Source organism: Peromyscus eremicus, chromosome 7 (genome assembly GCF_949786415.1).
Source record: "Peromyscus eremicus chromosome 7, PerEre_H2_v1, whole genome shotgun sequence".
Taxonomy (NCBI): Eukaryota; Metazoa; Chordata; class Mammalia; order Rodentia; family Cricetidae; genus Peromyscus; species Peromyscus eremicus.
The window spans coordinates 39,585,320-39,604,225 of record NC_081422.1 but is presented as its reverse complement, the minus strand read 5'-3'; positions in this window follow the sequence as shown (position 1 = coordinate 39,604,225).

Genomic DNA, 18,906 nt, shown 5'->3' with positions numbered 1-18,906 from the left:
AGGTGGGGGAAGGGAGGTGATGTGAGAAGTACCCAGAGTGGCTCTGCCTATCGACCTCATAGAGTGGTGTTCACTGACGGCCTTTCAGGCTGGAGATGAAGCCTACTCAGAGGACCTAGGGCAGAGAAATGAGTCCCCCTTTGCCTGGCACCACTGTGTCTGTGCTTCTGGCAGCCCTGTGGAGGCCAAGGGGCATCCAGAAGCCAGCAGCCACCACCCTCCCACCCCAAGCATCACTATGTGGCCAAAAGCACTCAGTCAAGACAGAGGCACCAGCACTATCAATAAATGATCATCTGTAGGACGGGCCAAGGCCTGGACGCAGACCATCTAAAAGCTTCTCCTCTCCAATGGGGTCAACCACTGAACTCATCTGTTAATGGTCCAGACTCCATCACCCAGATGGAAGCCTGAGTCATCCCCATGGCTGACATCAGCAAAATCTCAATCTCCCGCCAGTCTAGCGTACTGCCCCAAGCCAGTGTCGTGAGTTGTCCTGCCAAGCACAGGCTGGTGGTGTTAGGACAGATCCCTCAGTCCCCATGTCTAGAAAATGGGAACGTACAGACTTCATGTGCAAGGTCCTTAAGACGAAACCAGGCAGACTGAGCACGTAGAACAGGACCAGGCTGCAGAGAGGGAAGCTGGGGGCCTGGCTCTGCCATCATCTTCATCCTTTTCCATCTTCCACCTGGACTGATGCAACCGCCTCGTACCTGGTCTCGCTGTCTCATTGCCAACTGTGTTCCTTGTATTACTAACTGTGTTTCTCTATGGCAGGAGCTACACTTGAAATCAAATTTTTATAGTCACTGCTGAAGCACCATTTAGGGCCAGGTACTGGTCTCTTCTGGGGAGGCTTGCAGAGGGTCCCTGAAATTATTTGACAGGTTTAGCCACACACTGCTATGGTTCCCAAGTGTCCCCCCCAAAAAAGAAATATGTCCTGGGACTATAATCCTTAATCAGCACTGGGAGGCAAGGCCTGATGAGAAATGACTAGCCTGTGATGGTGGAGAAAATGGATTAATGTCATGATAATGGAATGGATTTCTTGTGGAGGAAATGGGTTCCCTAAACAAGACTCTTCTCAGACAAGGAGTTTCTCCTCCTCTTCTTCCCTCTCCTCCCCATATCTTCCACTTTGTTATAGTTTGAATAAGAAATGTGCCCCCACAAGCTCACATGTTGAAAGTCTGGCCCCCAGCTGGGGTGCCCTTTGGGGAAGTAGTGGAGACTTTAGGAGATGTGGCCTGGCTGGAGAAATTGTGTCACTGGGGACATGCCTTGGAAGGTTATACCTGGTCCCAGGTCCTTCCTCACTCTCTGCTTCTGTCTCTGTGAAATGAACAGACTCATCCTCCAAAGGCTCTGGCCACCATGGTCCCAGATGCACAGAGCCAAGCTACCATGCACTGAGCTCTCTAGAATGATGAGAAAAAAAATTCTTCCTTCCTTCAAATTGTGCTCTTGGGTGTCTTGGTCACAGTGTTGAGAAAAGTAACTAATGTACACACCCTTTCCACCACAGAATGACACAGCAAAAAAAGGCTTTCACCAGATACCTAGAGATTGGAGTTCTCAGCCTCCAGATGCCGATCTCTTTCTGTTCTTTCTAAAATGAGCCAGCCTCGGGTGTTCTGTTGCAGTAGCACAAAACTGACAAAGAGAACCACTAGCCTGGCACTTGAGCTGAATACGTGTTCTTCCCTCTCACACTTTCGGCTCCACCCACTTCTTACCTGTCCTGTGCACTGTGCACACCTCCACCCACTTTCAGGGCATGGACAAACAACAAGGAACCCTGGTGCAGACTGTCTGGGCCCAACGGCACAAACGATAAACTGGCGTGCTGGTCAGTCTTGATTGCCAATTTGATTGGACTGAGAAACGCTTAGATTATTCGTAAAGCCCACTTTAGGTGAGTCTGTGAGATCTGCAGAAACAGCTAGCACAGCAACCGAGGCAGGAAAGACTGTCTCCGAATGCAGCTGACACTACTCAGGAGGCAGGAACCTGGACAGGAGAAGTGGGGAATGGAGAAGGGAGCCAGCCAGCATATGCAAGCCTCGCTTTCCCTGAGTGCGTGTGTCTACAGAAGCTGCCCTCATCTGTGTGCATCAGCCTTCTGCAGCCTTTTAATGTACGCTTGCCTCCAGAAGCTCTCCAGAGTTTCATCATGGTCCTCTTTCTGAAGCTTTCAGCTTCTTAGACTGAGCAACATGGCTTCTGGGGCGCTCCAGCATGCACACAGCTGTTGCTGGATGTTTCAGCCTTTTCTAATATTCTTGAAAATAGTCTATGAAACTACAGTAATGAGGGAGTGTGTACCTAGAAGGATGGCAGGTTGCTTATTTGCCCAGGTTTTTCCTATAGGTGGCAGACTGGGCAAGATAAGATCCTCATCCAAAACGGTGTCCTCACACAAAAGCAGAAAAACCAATACCTTTGCCCCATGAAAGCTCGGTGACTTCAGGGCTCAAGTTCTAACCTGCTATTGAAGGTCAAGAGTAAGACCTGGGACTACCCCTTACCCCCACCAGAGACCACCAGCCCCCTGCAGATGGACTCAAGAGATTCTCTGAGGAGCCTGAAAACCCAAAGCCTGTGCCCAGGCTTGCTCTCACACACATGTGCACACATGTGCTCACACAAACAAAGCACTCTCTTGGTGCATCTGAGGTAGTAGAAGTTACACTGAATAAAAGCCAGAGTTAAACAGGATCAGACAGGTGAGTTTGCTATGATAAATATAGTCAGGGCAAAGATGGAAACCCTGGTCTGCACAGAGCACAGGCTCCCAGGGTTCAGATGCTCTGTGTGTACAGTCATGGCGGAAATAGAACATAGTGACCCTGAAGGAAACAAGGAGACACATTGATTCTGCTTTCACTTCCTAGAACTACAGGCTCACAGCACCACAGCTGAGTGGCTTAAACTGACAGGAATGAGCTGTCTCACAAATCTGGAGGCCAGATATGTGGCATCCAGTGTCCAGGGCTGCACTTCCCACATTGTCTAACGGAGAATCTCTCTCCGTCCATTTTGCGCTGCTGAAACCAGGCATGCCGGTCTACTTCCCATTACTGTAACAAAAGAACTGCCATGCCCAAACTACAAAATAGAAAGGCCTGTTTCAGTTCATGATCTCAGGAGCTTATGTGCGTGCTGGATGGGTCCTGTTGCCTGTGACAAAGCAGTATAATGGCATGAATGTCTCTGCATGGTGTCCAGAAAGTAAAGAAGGAGGAAAAGGGAAGGGACTAGGATCCTAATATCCTCTTCAAGAGTTTTCCCCTTTGGACAGGAAGACTTCCAACTGAGCCCCACCTCTTTATAGGCTCTACCTCCTCCTGACAGTGTCACGGGCTCGGATAGCACTGGGTAGTCCTTATATAGACACTTGTGTCACAGCTCTGGATGTCAGGAAGTCCTGGAGCACATTGCCAGCATCTGGCAAGGGCCTCCAGAACTACATCCGAACACAGTGGAAGAGTGTGGTAGTGTGAATGTAATTGGGCTCCATAAGCTCACAGGGAGTGGCACTATTAGGAGGTGTGGCTTTGTTGGAGTAGGTATGGTCTTGTTGGAAGAATGTGTCACCGTGAAGGCAGGCTTTGAGGTCTCATACATGCTCAAGCCATGCCCAGTGTCTCAGTTCACTTCCTATTGCCTGCGGATCAAGATGTAGGTTCTTCTCCACTCTCAGCTACTTCTCCAGCACCATGTCTGCTTTCACACCGCCATGCCCCACCATGATGATAATGGACTAACCCTCTGAACTGTAAGCCACCCAGTTATATGTTTTCCTTTATAAGAGTTGCCGTAGTCATGGACTCTCTTCAAAGCAACAGAAACCCTAACTAAGACAAAGGGCAAGTAAGTATGCAGGTGAGACAGAGAGGGCAGAACCAAACTTACCTTGCCAGGAGCCCATCAACTCATTCCCACATTACCAGTGTTAATTCATTCATAAGCTCTCTTGGGCTGATCATCTCCTAAAGGCCCACATCCACACTGTTTTAACACATGAACTCTGGGGGTACTTACCTCCACACTGTTCTAACACATGAACTCTGGGGGTACCCACCTCCACACTGTTCTAACACATGAACTCTCGGGGTACCTCGAAGCATAGGAGGATCTTCCCTTGACTCTCCCAGCTTCTGGTAGCCACAGATGCTCCCGGGTTTGTTATGATGTCACTCTCTTCAGCTCCTGAGTGTCTTCATATACCCTCCCCCCATGCCTGTCTGTGTCCTTTCTTTTCTGACAGGAAACCAGACATGTTGGACAGCAAGTTCATCCTGCTTCAACCCGACCTCATCTCAAGTCACCATGTCCAAACGGACTACTTCAAAACAAGGTCACATTCTGAGGAGCTGCGTGGACATGAATTTTTACAGGACACTACTCAATCCACTCCAGGCATCTACAACCCTGGAGAAGGATGTCCTGAGCTGCCAATAGAAGATAGAGCAAGTGCCATGTGAAAGGGTCAGTTCCGGCTGTGGAACCCTGGACAAGTGACTTAATTTCTCTGAGCCTTTATTCTCTCATTGATGATTTGGGGTTGCTTAGAAAGTCAAAGTTGAGAAAGTGCTTTGGGGCTGTAAAGCAATTAAGTGTTTCTTCACCAGTGGGCTATTTCTCCCCTCCACACAACAGATAAAACGCCAATATCCTTAGCCTCCCTCATTCCAACCCCATGGCTTCTGCAAGGCTGTGTCCCCTAGCAGCATGTTGGCTACCTGGGTGAGATAGGGAGCACATGTCCTCAGAACACATTTCCAAAGTCCCTCTGAAAAAGGGGACTCTGGATTTGCTGACATCATAAGGGGCAGGGCTAGAAAGAACCCAGTAAGTTGTCCTGTTAGTCCCTCTTCACCTGGACCATCCACTCCCTGGGTTCAGGCCCCTGCTTGCACCCAGTTTCCCTCCAGCAGAGTTGGAACAGAAAACTGACCCCCACCTCCTGCAAAAGCAAAATGCCAGGGTGGGACCTCTCTGCAAAATAAAAGGAGCACACAACTGAGCCAAACAGAGCTCACACAGGTTTAAAGGCATAGCTCCCAGGAACACGTATGATGAGCTGACTACGTGGAGAGGCCACAGCGGCAGCGGAAGCAGCTCCGCAGAGACTAGGGCAGTGAGTCTTACCAGGGTCTTCTCAGTTCTCCCCTGTCACAAATAAGAAAGAAGTCAGATCCTTCTACTCAGTGGACAGCGCCCCATGTGTCACTCTCTCCTCCTGTCTGCCTTCCTGTGGGGATGTTACATCATACAATCCCACAGCAGGTTGAGCTGTGGAGCTACTGAACCACCCAGGTAACTGAAGCCAAAAAAAAAAAAAAAAAAAAAAAGACACACCCTGTCCCTATCCACACAACTGGCCAAGGGGCTGGAACTTGGGTAAAAGTCATGACTACTGAAGGAACCAAGAATCAAAGATACATAAGAAACAGATTGCAATGACATGTCAAATCAAAGTCCATTTTGATGGGAAAGAGCCATTTAACGCTCATTTTCATCTCGCTGCCTATATTTAATATGTTCTAGGTGTCTCTGTCGGCATTTTATCACAACAGTCCCGTAGGTAGGACCTACTCCTGTCCCCACATTACAGAGGAAAAAAGAGGGGTACAGAGAGATGAAGTAGCTTACCCAAGGTGCAGTAGCTGGCAGACAAATGGAGCCGTCTGTGATGGCCCAGATTTAAGCTGTGCATGAAGGTTATTCCATGTATGTACTGTACATGTGTGGGTCATGAGGAAATAAGCTGAATAAAATAATTTTCTTTCTAACCAGATTTTTAAAAAAATCACAATGTCCTTCCTGTTTGCAGTCTCAAATACTCAACACGGTGGAACAAAAAGTAGAAACTGAGACTTGGGAGATGGTTCAGTCGGTAAGCTGCAGGAATAGCGTGAAGACCTGAGTTCAGTCCCCAAAACCCGCATAAAAGCAAGGCCCGGCAGCGCTCGCCTGTAATCCCAGGACTGGAGCAGCAGAGACAGGGAGAGCCCAGTGGCTCTCTATCCGGCCAGCCTAGCTGAATCACTAAGCTCCAGGTTCAGTAAGAGACCCTATTTCAAAAAAATAAGGGGGAAGATGGTTAAGGGAGAACTCAGTTTTGCACTCTGGCCTTCACAGGCATGCACACATATGTGCACTCACATCTGCACACATGCACACTAACACACATGAAAGTGAAATCTCCCAATCCGGTGGTCCACCATGTCTCATATGTGCTGGGCTGCCCAAGATAAGATTGAGCAACACGAGCCAGGAATGGTGGAACAAGCCTGTAATTTCAGCACTCTGAAGGCTGAGACAGGAGGATTACAAGTTTAAGGTCGGCCTCAGCTATATAGTAAGTTTGAAACTACTCTGAAGTATATAGCAAAACTCTGTCTCAATGAGAAAGAAAGAAACGAAGAAAAGAAAGAGAGTATCCTGGATAATTTTATGTCAACTTGACATAAAAATTCATCTGAGAGGAGGAGACCTCCATTAAGAAGATTCCTCTGGCTGGGCGGTGGTGGCGCATGCCTTTAATCCCAGCACTCAGGAGGCAGAGGCAGGCAGATCTCTGTGAGTTCGAGGCCAGCCTGGTCTCCAAAGCGAGTTCCAGGAAAGGCGCAAAGCTACACAGAGAAACCCTGTCTTGAAAAACCAAAAGAAGAAGAAGAAGGAGGAGGAGGAGGAGGAGGAGGAGGAGGAGGAGGAGGAGGAGAAGGAGAAGAAGAAGATGATGATGATTCCTCTGAATGGGTGGTTGTGGCACACACCTTTAATCCCAGGACTCAGGAAGCAGAAGCAGGCAGATCTCTGTGAGTTAGAGGCCAGCCTAGTCCTCAGAGCAAGTTCTAGGACAGGCAGGGTTACACAGAAAAATCCTGTCTTGGAAAACCAAAAAAAAAAAAAAAAAAAAAATGCTCCCATAAGGTCTGGCTGTAGGCAAGTCTGTAGCACATTTTCTTAATTGGTAATTAATAGAAGAAGGTCCAGCCTGTGGTGGGTGATGTCATTCCTGGGCTGGTGGTCCTTGGTGCTATAAAAAGGCAAACTGAGAAAGCCCATAAGCAGCATCCCTCCATGGCCTCTACATCAGCTCCTGCCTCCAAGTTCCTGCCATGTTTGAGTTCCTGTCCTGACTCCCTTCAATAATAAACAGCAATATGGAAGTGTAAGCCAAATAAACCCTTTCCTCCCCAACTTGCTTTTTGGTCATGGTGTTTCACCACAGCAATAGAAACCCTAAGTCAGAAAGTATTCTCAAAAGACAAATGAAAAGAGAGGGATTGGACTCAGAAGCAATCTGAAATTTGTTCTTTGCCTAGTTTAGGGGAAGATGGCCGACTAGGGGAAAGATCTCTCACTAAGCCTGGTACCAAGTTACATGGGCATGACAGAAACATTTTCCCTGAGATTCTCACATGGAGTTCTGGTACTCCGGGGTCTGAGGGGCTTCTCAGAGGTTCCTGAGGGGCTGCAGAGGCCACTGTAGACCTCTTCACGAACCGTGCATGGTGGAGTAGAAAAGCCTGGGCCTCCTAGGTCACACTGACCTGGAGTCTAAGCTTCGGCTTGCTCTTTTGTAAGATGGAGACAGCAGTACCATCCATCCACGTCATTGAGTGAATCAATGTGACATCATGAGGAGGCCTAAGGACATGGCGTGCGGGAACACATATGATGCATTGACCATATTTTACTCTCCGTAGCTCAGCTGAGGCAGCTGTGCTTCCTGTCATTCTGACAGGCCCCTCCTTGTCTTCACCCTACTCCTGACCACAGCCTCAAATTGGACATGTGTGGACAGGAGTGGCTGCTCCATCAGCAAGGGCCACTAGAGAAAGTTCGGCTCCTCACCAACAGAGGTGACTAGAGAATCTTTGGGCCAGATGCCTGAGGTTCCATGTCTCCGGAACCTCAAGTTCTGGAGTGACAATTTCTTAGAAAGTCAGGGAGTCAAGGGAGAGCCTCACTTGCACCCCCTTTCCATGGCGTAGGTTCGTCTTGCTATCCCATAGGATGGACGTGCACTTACTCCCTGCTCGAGGCATCACACACTGTGGGTATGAGTGGGTATGAGGGCCATGGGAACTGTTGGTCCTGCCCACCCACTGCATTTCCCCACCTGACTTCGCAAATAAGGTCAGACAAACAGATCTGTCACTGAACTGATATCAAATGACTTCGGGTCAGAGGGCAGATGAAGTTCCAACTCTGATTTCAGTTTACTCCACCACCAACAGCAGCTTTCTGTCCCTGAGCCTGAAAATGGACCAGCAGCGGCAAGCTCTCAGGGGCAGGTAATTCCTCACCCAGAGGGCTTGAAAGGTGGACTCGGGTGAGTAGGTGGGGGGTGAGTAGATGGGAGGTGCTATGGGATGTCTTTCTGTGTGCTGTGAATATGTGTGGTTCCCATTGGATAATAAAGAAAGCTGTTTTGACCTATGGCAAGAAAGCTTACAGCCAGGTGGGAAATCCAAGTAGAGATACAGAGGGAAGGAGGGTGGAGAGGAGACACCATCCCACTTCGAAAGGAGCAACAGGATGCCAGCAGACTGGTAACACCACAGCCACGTGGCAACATACAGATTAATAGGAATGGGTTGGTTTAAGATGAAAGAGCTAGCTAGCAAGAAGCTGAAGCCGTAGGCCATACAGTTTATAATTAATATAAGCCTCTGAGTAATTATTTTATAAGCAGCTGTGGGACAGTAGGTGGGAGAGATTCTTCCGGACTGCTGGGCAAGGCAGGACCAGAAAAATTTCCATCTATAGGAGGTGGATAGGTGGGGGGGGGTGAGTCTGTGGGGGGGTGAGTAGGTGGAGGGTGAGTAGGTGGGAGGTGAGTAGGTGGGGGGATGGAGTGCAAGATTCTACGTTTCTGCCAAACTCTCAAGGGCACAGCTTGGTTATGCCTTGAGCAGAGAGCCTGGAAGCCTTGCTCTAACAGGGTGTTTGAAGGTCCTGTTTTAACGGGGGAAGCATAGGATGAGGGCTGACTAAGCTCTTTGAGAGAGATCCTTTCTATGTTCCCCAACCACAATGTCTAACCACACTGATAACACCATAGGAAACATCTCTTGGGTGGGTGGGTAAATGAGTATAAATGGACTGATAGTTGAGTATGGATGGATGGAAGGATGGGTGACAGCTGATATTAAGACTCAAATGCACAGGCGGAAACAATTATCAAATAAGATGTAGTTCTATAAACTGGGGCAGAACAAAGGCGTGGGGAAGGAAGGCAGAGGGTAAGGATGGAAAGAGAAATGCAGAGAGGGAGTGGATAATGGAAGCTGAGAAAGAGTCTCTGTATCCCCACGGAGTTCTCAGGTCATCTGGAATTAAACTTAGCACGATTTATGAGTGTGTCCTATCTCCTGCAACAGACCAAGGCAGGTGCGCTCAGGCCTGATGCTCCTCCCCCAGCCCTGCACTTAGCGAAGGAGCTGTATTCCCAGGAACAGGGATAACAGCTCCATTCACCAGTTCTCTTTCAGGGAGCAGATACATCACCTGGATCGTCTCATTTAACTTCCATAACAAGCTTATGGGGCCAGTCCTTCATGATCCCTGTGATGATCTAGATGAAGAGGCTAGAACTCAGAATTAAACAAAATGCCCACAGTCACAAGAAGTGATTGAGATTAGGTGGTAAGGACTCCAGGCTACCAAGGGCCATGCTCTTGGCCAAAGATGATACAGGTTATGTGAAACCTGAAGCATAGATACATATATACATACATATATACATACATACATACATACACACACACACATACATACATACACACATGCAAAGTTTACTTTTATTGCTATTTTTTGTTTCCTTGAGATAGATTCTCACTGTGTAGCTCAGGCTGTCCTGGGACTTGCTATATAGACCAGGCTGCCCTCAAAGTCAGAGAAATCTGCCTACCTCTGCCTCCCAAGTGCTGGGATTAAAGATGTGAGTCCTCACCCATATCTAGTTGAAGGTACACATGCAGGATCCCATGGAGGCCGGAAGCACAGGTGGTTGTGGGCTGCCCCACATGGGTGCTAAGAACTAAACTCAGGTCCTCTGCAAAACTGGTGTGTACTCTTCACCAAGGCATCTCTTCAGCCACTGAAGCTTATATACCTTGAAGTGGTGTTGGGGGTGTGTGTGTACAAAAAAAATATGATGGTACAAATATACTGCTGGAACCCTCTAGATGGCTGTGGTGGTTTGAAAGAAAATGGCCCCCAAAGGGAGTGGCACTATTAAGAGGTGTGGCCTTGTTGGAGTATGTGTGGTCTTGTTGGAGGAAATGTGCCACTGTGGAGGTGGGCTTTGAGGTCTTTTTCTCAAGCTTCACTCAGTGTGACAGTCAACTTCCTGTTGCCTGCAAGATGTAGCACTCTCAGCTCCAACACCATGTGTACCTGCATGCCGTCATGCTTCCCACCATGATCATAATGGACTGAACCTCTGAAACTGTAAGCGAGCCATCCCAATTAAATGTTTCCTTTATAAGAGTGGCCGTGGTCATGGTGTCTCTTCATAGCAATAGTAAACCCTGACTAAGACAACAGCCTTAGAAGGGGTGAGGGGCACAAGAGCTCAAGCTTCACAGTGACTGCCTCCAAACTTGACATACTTGGGAGAGAAGAAAAGGGAGAAGGAAGAGGAAAATCTGTTGAAAGGGAGAGGAAAGGATAAATAAGGAGTCAAAGGTGAGAGAGAAAATGAGAAAAGCAAGCAGAAAATCTAAAGGGAGAGGTGGGGGTGGGGGCATAATTCTCTTGGTAGAAAGAGGGCTTACCTAGCACTCCCAAAGCCCTGGGTTTGATCTCCAGCACCACATAAACCGGAAGTTATGATACACACCTTATTCTCAGTATGCAGGAGCTAGAGGCAAGGAGACCTGAAGTTCACATCATCCTGAACTAAAACAATGAATTAGAGACCAGTTGGAGCTCCAGGAAATCCTGTACCCCACCCAAGCCCCCAGAAAAGGCTGAGGCCTCCCACAGAAGATGGAGTTATGACGTAGCTGTTTGCACCAGGCACCTGGGAAAAGCAGGCCTGTTTTCTGCAGTCCACAGTGCGTCCATTTCTAAGCTGTACATTTTCCATCCTTGAGAATCACAACAGCCAACCCAGTCCTGCCTGCGAGCCTCCTTCCCAGGCCTCTGCACTGGTTCCCAGGCTCATCTGGGAGCTGGGGCCAAAGCCAGAGCCAAGAGTGCTGAGTAATCATCCCGCCACCAGCCCTGCCCTACAGCGGTCCTGCAGCTGCTTGAAACATAGGCCAGATGTTTATCCTGGCACAGACAAGAACCAAACAAGGAAGACCTAGCTGCAAGTAGCCTACTGGCCCCTCATTGCCTGACTGCTGAAATTCTTTGAAAAGGAGGGGCCTGTCTACTGAAGTCATCCCTTCCGAGATCTCAACTTGCTCCAAACTTCCTGCTCTAAAAGGCTTTGCTCTGGGTTGGGGAAGAGTGAGAGCCTTGTAGGTTGGCCTCAGGTGGAACCAAGGCTACTCAGCACTGACCATAGCTGTGGGCCATCCAACCCCAACTATACACCCAGAGCGTTCCGATGCTCTGTAGTGTCAGAATACCAGCCCATTTGCCTGATTGGCAGTAGGAGAGGACCCAGGCTCCAGCCACCATTTTTCTTCTGTCAGAAACATCTTCATCACCCACAATGGTCAAATACAACAAAATGTTCTCCATGAGGTTATTGTGAGAAAGAGATGACGCACAGAAGCACATTGCTGAATGGAAGAGCCAAGGCACACAGCTGACTGTTCTGCCGGGAGAATCAGATGTGAAACAGAACACAATCTACATTTTTAACTTGTATGTGATGGTAGATTTTTGCCTCAGAGAGTCCTCAAGTGACCAGGTCCCTTCCAGCTTTATAGTCTGATTCCAAGGTTCCACTTTGTACAGTCCCTGGCCGGAGCGGGGCCGGATGCAGTCCCAACTGTCCCATGTGGCAGGACAAGAATCAGGAATGAGCCTGTGGAGGAGAGGAGCTGACTCCAGCTGTAGCGCACTGGTGATGTCCCAACAGTCGACTATTCAAAAGGGATATTGGCAGAAAGATCATTAGCCCCACACCCCACAGCATCCCTCTGGGTCCAGGAAATGAGAGAACGAACATCTTTAGGGAAGAGACCTCCATGAACTCCCCAATCCTATTGCTTGACACAAGCCAGCAATCTACTCTCCCAATTTCCTGCAACCCCAAAGGCAGGCACCCCCACAATGAGAAGGCTCGCAACAAGAGGAAAGAGAAAGAAAAAGTTGCCTGCCATCACCTAGCCCCAGCCAGTGCCCGCCCTCCCGCCCTCCTGGTTGGATGGAAGGCATTCAAGTGGGCAGGCTTTGGTAATGCCTTAGGTGTGTCACCTGTCCTAAGGCCTATGAATGACTCCAGGTGTTGTCCCGGCCCTTTAAACTGAGTGTCGTCGGGTTACAAGACTCATAATCATTCCAGTTTGGCAACTTCACCTGTTGAGTTGTAGGAACTGACCAGCCCCAGAGTCCCCAAGTCACTCCAAGACACAGTGGCAGGAGGTCGCTGGCTTGCTGAAGGAAGAGAATGCTGGCCACCACGGAGCAAGGCCAGCCTTGCACTTGGGCCGCCTCTGACCAGTGCTGACCGGGGCTTTCTGACCTACTGGCTCATTTGAGGACCCCTCCTGCTGCCTTGGGGTGCAGTTCTCAGCTCCAGGCTGTAAGAACATTAGGAGGATTACCAAAGCAGCATGGTGAGTCTAAAGCCCTCGGGCTGGGGAGGGCAGCTGTCCATAAAGGGCTCTTCTAGTAGCCTGTGGGGTCATCCACTGAGAATGCTGTGACATCTTCCAGGTTAAAAAAGAGGTCACAACTGAATTACCTCCACTTCCAGCCCTTTGTGCCCATCAGCTCTCCTCTCCCTCCGTCAATGGCCATCCTTGAAGATGGGCACAGAAGTCAGGGCTGTCTTTGTCCTTCTAAATCATGCTTGTTTCTCTGCATACTGTCTGGAGTGTGTTTGCTGGAGCACGCATGGTTTCTTCAAAGCAAGGGCTGCTTTGGTACCGTGGTGACCCTCAGACACTCCCTGAGAAAAATGACTCCTGGGCTTTTTAAAGAAAACAGGATAGAGCTGCCCCGAAACAATCAGGGATGTTTGGGGGGCCTTCTGCTTCGTCTCTTCGTGCTCTCCTCCACTGAGTATCCCCAGCATCTTCTGCTGCCGGCTTGTCCTTTTAAGGGGGACAACTGAGGACCAGAACAGGGAAGAGATAATCGCTAGGCCTAAGGTGGGAGCTAGCAGGATTGATTCTCCAGTCCTTGGCATTTGCTTAAGCACTAAAACAAAAGGGTTGGAGAAAGTAGCTGCCCAAGAAAAGGGTATGCGACACCCAAATACTTCCCGTGGCCCTCTAGTAAAAAGTCTAGCAAAATGCTAGTGTCCAGCTGAGGGCAGAGTGGCAGGACCACTTGGCTATACTGGACCAGAGCTGGGGCTTCCTGATACCTGGTCAGACACAGTCCTGTGCAGAGGTGTGCCCCCAGGGGGGATCATTGGGGAGGAAAGAAACTGTCAGCCTCCTGACTGTGGGCCATTGCTGAGTGGCACTGAGGAGCTCTGGGTTGCCTCTTGGAGGAGCTGCTAACAAGGGTGCCATTTCTGAGGCAGGTAGCAGAAACAAAACCTATTGTACAACCCAAGACCAAAGGGCTAGCTCTCTATGAGCTCCTGAGACTTTAATTTCACTGAATCTCAACTCATCCCCCATCCCTATAGAAGAAAAACAGTGTGGTCCATGAAACCCTTGGTACGCACATAGGGTGAGCAGCGAGGATAAGTGAACCAACACGGGTGAATAGACTCTGTACACCAGGAAGCCTGAGCAAAAGTAAGCACTGTAACTAACAAGGAACCCACTCCAGGAAGTGATAGACAGGACCACATCTCACACTGGCCCATTGCCAGCAAGGAATGAAAGCTGCGTGTTGCTGATAACGGGGAAGGCAGGTGGGCACCGTGAGTGCAGGGTCGGGCCAAGGGTCACGAATCAGAGGCAGGGAACACGACAGCTAGTCTGCAGAAGAGAATTGCCAGAGTCAGGCCCTGAGAAAACCACTAAGCCACCCGTGTATAACAATCTGTTCCTTCCCACTAATGAAGGCAGGATGAGCATAGCTCCCATCCTACAGGAGAGGACAGGGTAATCCAAAGCTAGACTTAGCTCCCTGTTCCTCCACTCTGTCCTCCTGCCTCTGCCTGTCAGAGCTGGTCAAAGTCCCACATGGAGCTGCCTCTAAGCAATGTTTATTCAACTGGTAATGTTGAGGGAGAGCTAGAGCAGGCCACCAATCCCGGGCAGAGTAAGAGCCTAGTGCCTGACCTGGACAGGTGCCATATGTACTCTGCAGCTGAAACCAAAAGGAAAGTTGGGAGCGCTGGATAGCCATCTTGGCCAGGACTCATTACTGCTCAGGAAGTCCTAAGCACACCATGGTCCAAAGACGAGGGTATTATACCCAAGCAAGGCGATACTGCCCAAGGTCAGTTTCAGTCCCTCAAGGTGCTCTCCACTGTCTCTTTTTCTTGCCAATCTGTACGGCCCCCAAATATCTGGTGGGCTTGGCTGGAGGACTGTGGCAAATGAAGAGGCCGGCCTGCTGGCAACAGGGGCCTGGTGGCATGTGGAGGACCCCCTCAGACTGAGGCACAGAATCCAGACGCCCTCCACTCTGGTGATGTCATCCTGGCAGATTGAGAACTGAGCAGTAGACAGAGCCTGGTGAAGTACCAAGAAAGCTCTCTCTCCATGTCTGCTTCTGCAGCTCCCTCTCTACCCGGGGAAGAGAACCTGGCGTTAATGTGGCTCCAGGTAGCCAGCTACTTTTAAATAATCCACCCTGGCCACTGACCAGCTGTTTGGCAAGGGGTAGGGGTGTTGAGACAATGTCTGGGAGCTGCCTCCGAGGCACTCACAAAGGAGAGATTATAAGGTACTCCTGAGCCAAAAGGGCAGATCTCTCCAGGGTGGCTGGATGCTATCCCAGAAGAAAAAGTGCTTGCTTTGGACTTCGGGAAGGATGAGGCAGCTCTCTTCAGACAGAGAAGTCAGGATTGATGTCTATATAGAGGGAATTGCATGAGATGGGTAAGAACAGGGGCAGCATGCTATGGCTGGAGCAATATGTTTAGGGAGCAGAGAGGTTATAGGGTGCGTGCTGTCTGATCCCTTTATCAGAGAACTCAGCCTCAGTGTCTCCCCCTGGTCCATTGCGCAGAAGCCAAGTCTGGAGAAAGGCCTCAGTGGCCATCAACTGAGTGGTCTCCCTCCAAAGGACCGTGTTTCCCCCCCAGACAAGCCCACAGTATCGTTCCTTGTACAGTAGCACAGCCTGCCTCATCAGTAACAGGCCCTAGAAATGCACTGGGAGATGAGCGCAGATACATCTAGAGAGTGTCGGGTCATCGGGCAGTCAGACCACCGGAGAAAATTCACTGAGACGCCGCTGTGAGGCTGGATAGAGAGTCCAGAGAACCAGGATTCACAGGGTGAGAGAAGCTAGGACAGGAATGAGCTGCAGGGTGGGGAGCGGCTGGAACTGAGGAGGAAACGATGGGAGAGATGAGAAAACAGACCCCACGAGGGGCTATGAAACTCCAGACAAGCTTCCCAAAGCCCAAGGACTGCTGGCGGCCTTCACCCTCAGGCCTGAGAGTCTTCATAGGCCTCAGATTTCCCAAGTACTTATTCTGTTCAGCCTTCCATCTTGCCCAGATGCAAACATCAGCCTTAATAAGATACTGCAACTTCCCAGTGACTCCTAAGACAGTGAACTCCCCGTGCCTGAAATAGACTTCAGCCGACCACCACCAGAATATGAGCTTCCAGCCTGTCTCCATCTTCTTAACCTCAGACAGCACAGACCTGGAATGGGATAGGCCCTATGTAAATGTACCTGAGGTGTGAGTGTCAGTCAGTCAGTCTGTCAGTGCATGAGGGAGTGAGAAGTGAATGAATGACAGAAAAATGATCCAAAAACTGAATCCCTTGTAACCAGATTCTAATCTAGGTGACAGAAAGCAAAGTTCACCAAATCCAACTTAAAATAAAAAAGTGCCCGATCCTACCAGAAATAAAAGTACTTCTGCCCCTGCAAACAGGAGCTGAGGGTGAGAGAAGGCAGGCCTGAGCCTGCTAGGAAACCCCAGCAACAGGAAAAGGGAGAGTCTGGCAGAGACAGTGTGGCAATCCCCCTGCATGTATTTAGCTGCACCGCCCAGCCTGCCACTCCGATTAAACATCAGGATTGCAGCAGAGAAACCGGTAAACAGATTTCAAAACTGCAACACCCTCTCCTCCTGCCGGCTCCCAGGATGCTTTCCAGCTTCTAGTGTAAGCCACGTGCAAATGGGAATTCTTAGGTGGCGGGTGAAAGAACACTTTCTGGAGGAAGTGGGTGACAGAACGAAGTGGCCTCTCCAGGGTGCAGAGGGGTCTTCAGTCATGGGGTATGCTGCACACCTGGCTGGTGGGGCAGAGATGTCCCGTGCTCAGTGCGCTGGCTGTGGTCTTAATTTCTCCCGCTACAGCCTGCCTGCACTGGTTTCTCCACTACTTATCTGGGAACCTAGGTGTCCACCATAGACTAGGTTCTAAAATGACCCTGGAAGGTTGGGAGAAGACTCAATCTAGATCCTGAGTTGCAAGAATGCGAGGAAGGAGCAGGGACTGGCTAAACCGCCCCCCTCATCCCAGGCAGAACTCGGCCCTCCTTCACGCACAGATGCCAACAAGAAGGGAGCAACCATAGCAGCTTCATCAAGGAAGTAACTGGGGCACCTTTGTCCCACTGCCACGCTGACACTGGGGACATCCCCACTGGCCTATCCTGAGGAGACGGAGTCCCTGACGTCCTACAGAGTCACAGCAACTGACTTCTCATCTCTAACCTGATTAAGAAGTGCATGCAGCCCCTGCCGTTCAACAGTCAACCTGACGTGCAGTGTCTCCCTCTGAGTATGACACCAGCTCTCGGAGACTTGGAAATTAGGAGATGAAGGCACAGAGAAGCCAAGTGAGTTGAAAAGGGTCACTCAGCCTCTAAGAGGCAGAGCTGAGACTTCAAACCCTGGAGGTCTCCAGTCTGCCTCAGGCTGCAGACCCCTAGGACCAGCACATGGTGTACCCTGATCTACTGAGGGACTAGGCCCTCCCATTCCCCTACCTCCATGCTGCTGGGCTCTATAGCAAAGTGTGCATGAAGTGGAGCTGCTAACACCAGAGGACGGAGGAAGGACATGGGGTTCTGCAGACTCCAGACCCCGCTAAGATGCCAAGGATAACAGCAGTAGGGTCTCAGGGGAGCAACACACACAGAAGGAAGCCCCTGGGCATGATCAACTCGAACCTTGGAGAAGGCTGGGACAAAGTTTCACAGCCAGTCTGCTCAGGAAAAATGACCCATATTGCTGCGAGACCATTAAGGAGAGAAAAGTGATTTAAAGTCAAGCCTGACATGGTGGTGCACACCTGTAATCCCAGCATTCTGGAAGCTAAGGCAGATGGATTGCCATGAATTTGAGACCAGCCTAGGCTACCTAGCAAGTTTCAAGAAAGAGGACTATCAGTGAATCAGGCCACAGACTAGTCTTAGACAATAGAAGCTTCAAGCCAGCAGCCAGCAGTTCCAGATCACAGACTCCTGAGGAAGGACCTATGAGGCCCTGTGTGTTCTGTTTCAGAGCCCCACTGAAACCCAATGCAGATTTCCATAAGCAAAACAGAAAAACCAGAGTGGCGGCATTTGGAAGGACTGTAGCCTCACCCACTCCTGTCCCACCTCCCCAGCACTGATGGGGCTCTGCCTAGTAACCAAAGATGGTAGACACCACTTCCAGGCCTACCTCTGTCTGCTTGAGAAACTCCTACATGGCCAGCTCCTGCTCACAGGCACCCCCTCCCCATTTCTAGGAAGCGCTTCCAGCTGTCACAATCTCCCCTCTGCCAAGACAGCTCCTGCAGTATCCCCTTTTGTCCTCAGGGTCCTCTTTGGCCTCTTCGTTAAGATAGTTTGAATGGCCATGATTGCTCTGTCCTTCTGTCTGTCTTTGCTTCTCTGACCTTCATCTGCTACCTCCTCTTCAGAGAGCAACTGATGTCATTCAGCTCAGGTACCCTAGCTGCCCTGGCTACTCTCTGCAGATGTCCTTGGGCCATAGTCTGTCCTCCTGATGTCAGACTCTTGGGCCTAGGAAGCCATCAAATTAGCTGTCGGGTCCGTCACATCCATGCCAGATGCTCTACAAAGCTCTTACCAGTTAATAATGAATAATTTCCAAGTATCTACTAGGCCAGGTACTTGCCAGATTCTATTCAAGTATTGTTAGTAATTATTAAAAACGGGCTATCTGCTCACGGGCACAAGAACTCTGCCCCTTGTCCATAGCTGGGTCTCCAGCCCCTGAACAGTGACTTTGTGATTGAATAAAATAGTATTATTACAATTAACAGTTACTGCACTCTGCTCCAGCCAGCCATGAGCATGCATATTTGGAACTCATTAAGAGGAATACTTATTGAAAAATAGGCCGGGTGGTGGTGGTGCACACCTTTAATCCCAGCACTCGGGAGGCAGAGCCAGGCGGATCTTTGTGAGTTCGAGGCCAGCCTGGAGTTCCAGGAAAGGCACAAAGCTACACAGAGAAACCTTATCTCGAAAAAAAAAAAAAAAAAGAAGAAGAAGAAAAATACTCTCTCTCTCTCTCTCTCTCTCTCTCTCTCTCTCTCTCTCTCTCTCACACACACACACACACACACACACACACACACACACGCACACACACACATGCTCAGTTGAGGCTCTCGGTGGTCAAACGACTTGTGTACAGAGGTG